The sequence below is a fragment of the Halyomorpha halys genome, unplaced genomic scaffold (assembly GCF_000696795.3).
Source record: "Halyomorpha halys isolate HHAL.00 unplaced genomic scaffold, Hhal_1.1 Scaffold1796.1, whole genome shotgun sequence".
NCBI lineage: Eukaryota > Metazoa > Arthropoda > Insecta > Hemiptera > Pentatomidae > Halyomorpha > Halyomorpha halys.
Genome location: NW_027110066.1, coordinates 1 through 8,132, shown reverse-complemented (window position 1 = coordinate 8,132; position 8,132 = coordinate 1).

The following is an 8,132-nucleotide window of genomic DNA, read 5'->3' as shown; positions in this document are numbered from 1 at the left end:
TTTAGAGATTTAATCTTGTTGTTCTAACGAAAATTTTAGTTTATTCTATTTTTTATTTTTTTTTTTATTTTTTTTTTTACTTTTATCATCCCATAGGCGTTGATGACCAGAGGTTTTACGCCTTTAAGCAAAAAATCAACAACAACAACAAGGACAAACACAATGGGCATGCGCCCGCACAGTAAAACTCACGTTAGAACAGGCCTCTATGTTATATGTTTTTCGCTATTTTCCGATAAAGACTTGAAATTATTAATTTTTTTTTTATTTAAATAAAATAAATTGTTTCCAAATTTGATCTCAAAACAATCTATATTTATTTATAAGTCCGACATTTAGGCCAATTCGGCCATCCTCAAAAACAATCTATTCTACTGAAATAATACATTCAAAAGAAAAATGCTTGAGTCCATTTACATATCAGAAAACATTAATTATGCACTGAATTTCAAAAAGACAGAAGAAATGTGAACCAACACTATGTAGAGATTTTAAGGAAAATTAATTTATTAAAACTATAGGATAAAATTTATGTTGATAATTATAATTAACCTTGATGTAAGTTGTAATAATAAAAGAAATAGGAAATTTAATCGAAATATTGTTGAAATAGATAAATTATACGCCTGACCGGAGTGAGGGGAGGTTACAAATATTGTTGTGATAAAGTATAATACCAATAATTGACTGTGATTTTAATTTAATATGAAGAATTGACAAAATAGGTAATTATACATGAGCCAAGGATTGCTTATTAATAAACTTTTATGATTTCCAAATGGTTTAATGTCTGATAGGGTAATTGTGAACTGAAATTATTGACCTGGGCAGAATAGTCTGCATAAAGTTTTTTAAAATTAATGTGGTTCTAAAATTGTATTGAAGATATGATAATTTATTAATAATATTGTTGTTTGTTAATAATCATATGTATTATAATAGCTGTTTGTGATAAATTGGCCGAATTGGCCACAACGTCGGACTTACAAAGAAATATAGATTGTTTTTCAGGGAATAATAAAACGAAGAAGTGTTGAGTATCTAACTAGCGTAGATTTATTGCATAACTAATAAGTTCTCCTTCTTTTTTTCTTTAAGAATGTTTAAACATGGTTTTCGCATTATTTCAATACCATAGAGGATAATGATAACAACAGTCTATCTTATATACATAACAAGTGAAACTTAACTATATGCTCAATCGTTATGAAATTAAAGTGTTTCTGAGCTTTGTCATATAGAGAGGTATATATTTCCATGTATTTCAGCGCCTGAAATTGAAAAACGGCAGGAAACCCTCCACTCCCGCCCTCGGTGGTAGCCTTACTTATCTGACTTTTTAAACAGATCATTAAATTATACCGAGTAGGTTGGTCGATGTACGACATGTCACAATCTCACAAGAGGAGATTATAACACAAAAAAAAGGCAATCCTTACCCACCCGACCCGCCCCGCTAAGATCCCCGGGGAGCGGTCCTACATCACTTTTGCAATATTAGCTTAAAACGGGAACAGGGGAATTAAAGATAGTTTAATCGAGCAATATTTAAAAGACGCCAGAAATTGAAAAACGGAATGGAATACAGGGAAAAATATTTTGACATATTACTTGCATTTTTTTGGTTTATTATTGTGAGTGTCGTTCCAATGCTCTGGAATCTTATAATCAGTGGAACGTCTTAAATCTAATAGGAGGCGTACAAATTTTAGGGCTGTCTAAAAGAAAAAAATCTCAAACACAGAACACATAGTAGAGACCATTTATTTTATTTTTATTTTTTTAGTTTTGATAAAACTATCAATTATTGATAAGTTCACAATTTTTTTCATACTGAAGGGTAAATTTGTATCAGATCCAAGAGTATAGAAAAAAATCATTTATATACGAGGTGCAATTATACCATCTACTATTACCTTTAAAAAAAATGCAGTTATTAATTCACAAGATAGTCAATACTGAAAAAAATTGAAGATCAATGCTTCCCTAGCAGACTGCCTTGCCATACTTATTATCGTACTCTAATTTAAGCAACCATTTTAATTTCATCAATTAGCAAATATAAAGTTATCATTCAATTAGTAAGTAAAGTTAGGCTCAACAAGAGTCAGGTAGGAAAACAGGGAAGAAGTGGGGCAGACATGGTAATGAATTAAGCAGGAAAATGAAGCAACAAGCTAGTAAGATAAATCTAAATACAGATTAGACAAGTCAAGTTTAAGTCCTACGTCAAGTTGATGAATCATTTAGTTCACCACAAAATTTCATTCAAAGTCAAAATAGAAATAGATCATTTCAATTTGGCGAAATTTAATTTGTTCATTTTCTTTGTTGTTATCAAAATTTTATTTGCTATTCTGTATATTTAGTTTTATTATCATGCCAAAATCTCTGTTAATTATAACGGAAAGTTAATTCTGTGCCTATATTAAATTATTCAAATCTATCCATACAGTCCACTAATTTATTATTCGAATTCCAATACATGCAGTCCACTTCTTCATTACATAATCACTCTAAATCCCATTTTTAGTTCTTGGGTGATATTTAGTCCACTCTAAATTACCCTAATCATTAAGCAGTGTGATTTCAACGAAATTACCAAAACCCCTGAGATACAAAGAATAAGTTAATTGTAGAAAATAATTTACATTACTGTGCAGTCAGGAAGTAATGAAAATGTTGGAAATATTTTTTTGAGTTTAGAATTGTCTGGTCTAGGACACTATCGAACGGTTCTGCAGCATTCTGGGGTTTTCCTATTTCATATCGCTTCGGACCCATCTGTGTGGTCCAATGTGATACTAGAAACTCAAATTGATAGTAAGGAATTGTGTTCGTAAAATCGCTCTCACATTTCTTTCCTGAGCGGTTTACTGCATATTGGAAGAAACCTGATGGCAGTGATGATAAAGTAGTTACTTTGTGGTTGTTATCTATATTTCAACTTTAGGATCAGGTAATCGCTATAAACACTTTTCGTGAATATTTATTTTAATTTTAGAGATATAAATTTCAAGAACTATTAGTATTATATTATATTATATTAGTATATGGAAAAGAAATAAATTATACATAAATTGGAAATTAAATTAACTTGTGTCCGCCAAATTAACTATAGTGGAAGAAATGGTCCGGGAGCATAATTGAAAAGTGTAAAAGTTGTGGTTATAGGAGCAAATATCACCACCAAGCACAATCAGTTTTCCTCTACTTATCCCGGACCAGATTCAGGGGTGCAGTGCTCAAGCGCGCTCTCATCATCATCAGAACTCATTGCATCAATGTTTTAAATTTAATTTTACTATTTTAAATTGATTTTATTGTAATTATATAAATTAAGGTTCACCTTCTAATGAAACTACTGCCACTTTGTGACGTAAAAAGAAAAGAAATTAATTACTAGATCATATTCCGATTACCGTCCGAATATTATAAGGAACTAATTATGAAGGCGTTATTGTTGTTGTTGGTTAAGGCTTTAGGTTATAAAACGCAATGGCCATCAATGTCCATGTTTCTTATTTTATTGTCAAATATCTTATATTTGGTTATATATCAATCCAAAGATTCTGAACTTTTTAAATTTGAGATAACTTAGTTATTTAAATGATTATTTTAAAATGATATTTAAACATGTTTTAATTTAGAGATTTAATCTTGTTGTTCTAACGAAAATTAATACCAAGTTTATATCTTATTTATCTGATATCCCTGGACCTTCTCCTAATCTATTTAAATCAGTAGATAGGGCATTCTTGGAAGATGTGGCTGACAGTTAGTGTAATATTACAATATTGGCATTTTGGCGAACGCTGCTAATTCATCGGACGTGAATAAGATTTGTCCTATTCTAGATCTAAATATTGCGACCTCTTTATGCGTTTGATGTAGTACATGGTTGACTTCATTCCACATGAATTGCCGTCCATGATTATAATATTTTTATAGTGTCAGAATGAATGAGTCGTGTTTTCATATTCAAAGGAAATGCAATATTAATTTTATGCTTTACACTCCAATTAGATCCACTACTGATTAGGTTGCATATTTACATGGCAACTAGTAGTCTGTTACTCATACATTTTTAACAAAGTTTTATTCGTCGACTATAAGAATTCCAGAAAATATTTGGCTAATCTGGTTATGTATGTTGGCATTATAAACTGTGACTAGGACGTGGCCATTCTGAGGCTTCCTTCTATACCAGTTATTGAATTTCTCTGTACAAACTCTCTGTACAATTAGTCCGACAGTTGGAGTTCAAAAATTCGATTATTACTATCAAGTTAAAACTACTTGGTGAGTTTTATAATACCAAGTTTTTCAACGTCGAACTAAAGCTGAAACACGTATCCCAATAACTCAATATGACGGTCATTTCTCTCCGATTCATTTGTCGAAAACATGGTCTAACTTAAAAGATACTCAACTTTGTCGCGAACGACACTAATTGGATCAGCATTAACTGTGCAATCATTATAATTATTAAAAGAAAAAACGAAAATTCCAGTTGTTAGACTGTCTCCTTATCGAATTTTTTTATTGGAAAATCGTATTTTTAATTTTTTTTTTTTTTACGATTATAGAGCCATGCTGAGCTTGCAGGTGAAATTATTATTTTCCGAAAAAGGCTAAAATGTCGGTTCTGAATAGTACAATCTTCTACTTTCTATTTATAAGACAGGTTTTCATGTTTCTATAGTTGTTATAACAGTTAAAAAAAGTTAGTAAAAAGAGTAAAAAGTTATTACTATCATCATAACAACTTCTGAAACACACAGACAAATATTATTTCTTTTGTTAATCATAAAATTCTTTTTATTTCAAAAAAGATAGAACAGATTATGCATTGGTACAATTACTACAAATCGTTATGGTGGATTAGGAATTATTGTAAAATAAAATTGTTTGGTAAAACTTTTTCATATCCAAGGCATTTATCAATCTTTAATTCGTTATTTTAGTTACGAACAACTTTCCATTCCTGACCTATCCTGTTTACATACACACATAGAATAAGGACTACCAGATAAACAGACCATTTTATAAGATTTAGTTGAATGGACTCGGGGAATCATGAAACTGTCGAAAACTCTGATTTGAAATTTTCACGACCGTAGTACTTCACAATTTTTTTAATTTGGCAGCTAATAACTGAAATGTAAGACAATGTTTCTATTGTTAAATTTATAAACATTTTAAGCTCAAATTGTCTAATCAATTTCTAATGTATATAAATGTTAGATGTGTTCAATCCACAAGCCTCCCCACATAGTCTGGACGAAATTTGACGATGCTCATGCTGAAGGGTTTCCAGGGACGTTTGGCCTGTATTCACTCAGTTAGAAGCCCTTGAAGAGACAGGCTAAAAGCAGCAATGAGTGTAGGTAGTGGTGCAACCAACTCTATGCAGAAGTTCATAGGTTGTAGGCACATCAAGTTCTTTGGTGGGATGAAGGCATGTGCTAACCCGCTGTTCGAGGTCACCCCTCCTCCAAGACCTGGGAGGTGGCAAAGCACTATCCCCTTGCTTGACGTCCTCTGCAGCCTGAAGTCATCTTAACCTCTCCCCTAGTATCCATCAGGGAAGAGGCCCTCCACATTCTTTGTACCACCGGCTCCTGAGCCAATATTGTAACCGCCACCTACTGGGGACCCATCATCCCAACCCCTTATAATGCCATGAGGCAAAGGAAGGAAGCTGTAAATATGTATATATGTAGAATAACCGTGTATGTATATCATTTGTTTAATAAATTAAATTAGGAGGTAAAAAAGAAAAAAAAAAGGGCCAAAATAGCAGCACACCAAGTAAGAGAGCATTTTTCATTTTTCTACTGAACACAAAATGGTGACCCTCAGTATCGTCACCCGTCTTGTCTCAGCCACATATTTCCGATGCAATTTAACTTAACTAAACTAACAATATTATTTCGTATCGGGTTGATCCCCCTCTCTACAAGTTATGTTACTTTATCTTTAATATATCACTTTATTTCTATCTATCATGTTTATACTTATTGGAATAAGATAGTTGCTCATAAGGAGTAGATTGTAGGAAGATAGCCCGGGTGGCAGTCATTAAAGGTATCAAAATAGTGAAAGAAAACCATTTATTATTAACGTTTCGTCCAACCATGCAGAGCTTCGTCAGGGCTTTGTCAGTGCAATATGATTGTAGTATAAAGGACAACTTCAGTTTGTACTATAATCAGACCTGACGAAGCCCTGCTAAGTTCGGCGAAACGTTGGTTGGAAACATAACAAGTAAATTTCAAGTAAGATCATAATAATATGATTTAGCATGTAGAGAAACTACCCATTTATAGAACTCTAAAAACATTTTACAATATAAGGAATGGAAGAGGAAGCAAAGTGGGTTACTAAGGATACTAGTGGGTTTGGATGGTTAGGGAGTTTATAATGGAAGGAATGATATCGGGTTCGGCCTAGATCGGTTACATAACAAACATTTACGTCTTTATGGATGGTTTTATTTGTAACGAAGTAAGGAGCATTGAGGATTTTACGAAGGATTTTGGATTGTAAGGATTGGATACGAGAGGAATTCGAAGGTTTAGTGGAGCCCCAAAGCTCAACTCCGTATGTCTAGATGGGTTTTATTATTGTCTTTTTGTAATGTGTTGGAAGTTTAGACCGTATGTCTAGTAATTGCTGTAATAGTCGAAATCGACGTGCATTTTTAAGTCTTGTTTGAGGATTCCAGGTTAGTCGTTTGTCTAGATGTAGTCCAAGGTAGCGGATTCGTTCGACATGGGTAAGATCAACATTATTAAAGGAGACTATAGGACAGTTGGTAAGTTTACGACGAAGGGTGAAGGTGATTTGATGGGATTTGTTGGGATTTATTTTAATACTCCAATTACGAAACCATTCTTCGAGGGCTGTGATATGGGATTGGAGAGTTTGGGATGCAATTAATAGGCTATTATTAACAGGGAGCACACATGTGTCATCGTCATACGTGGTGAGGATAGTGTTCGGATTGGTTGGGATGTCAGCTGTATAGACAGTGTATACGATGGGACCGAGGATACTGCCTTGAAGAACACCAGCGGACTGAAAGAAGAGGGATGAATAGGAAACATTGTGGTTTACTCGGAATAATCTATCACTGAGAAAGGGAAGAAAATTAAGTTGAAAAAACCTGCTAGCTCTTAACTCAGCCAATTGTTTATTGAAGATGGGTCTTTAAGGACACCCTGGAATTTAGTCATATGCTCCGTATATCGCAACTGGGATCTTCTCACTATTCTGCTTGTATAGTTTGGCCTTGGTACCTGGACCAATGCCATCCTTGAGGAGGATCGATAATTCTTATTTATTGTTATCGTGAATAATTAAGCATTTTTCGAATGTTAACCCAGCGATGATTAAAAATTCAAAGTCAAGTTGGACGTACCGCTCCAGATTTACTAAATTTTAGTTTTCAATAATTTTTTCGGTACAAAAAGTTGATACTTATTTTCACCCCTTTGAAAAAAGTTCAGTTGTTTGTTTCCCTCCTGTCGTATTATTTTCTAATAATAGTTAATTGTTTTTTTATTTAATTAATATTTTATATTTCTTCTAGGAGTATATAAATTAATTGAACACTATTGAAACTTTGATATCAATTAATTTTTTTTTACTAAAAGTAATCGGGCCAGTCTATATTCTTTCCGGGGAAACCCTTTGGTTTGGCAGTGCATAAGGTACCAACAAATGAAGTTTCATTTTTATATATTTGATTAATAGATGTTGAATTTTAAAAACATGTCTGAATCGTATTTTCGCAGAATTATTATCAACAATGGGTATCTTTTCTATAGAACAGTGATTTCTCATTAGAATATGCAATGGAAATTGTTTCCTTATTGGTATTTTAATAAATTCATATTTCAGCGCATGGTTATTCTTGCAGTAAAGTAGGGAGGAAAGGCCGATTCTGGGACAGTAAATGAGCCTTTTTGGACTTTGGACCCTCGAACCAGCCTTAACCACGTGTCCTTGGACTTTGGACTCTAGCCTCGAACCAGCCTAAACCACTCACGTGTCCTTGGACTTTGGACCCTAGCCTTGACCCTACCACTGGTCACGTGATCTACGGGGGGGGGGTTGAATTCAAA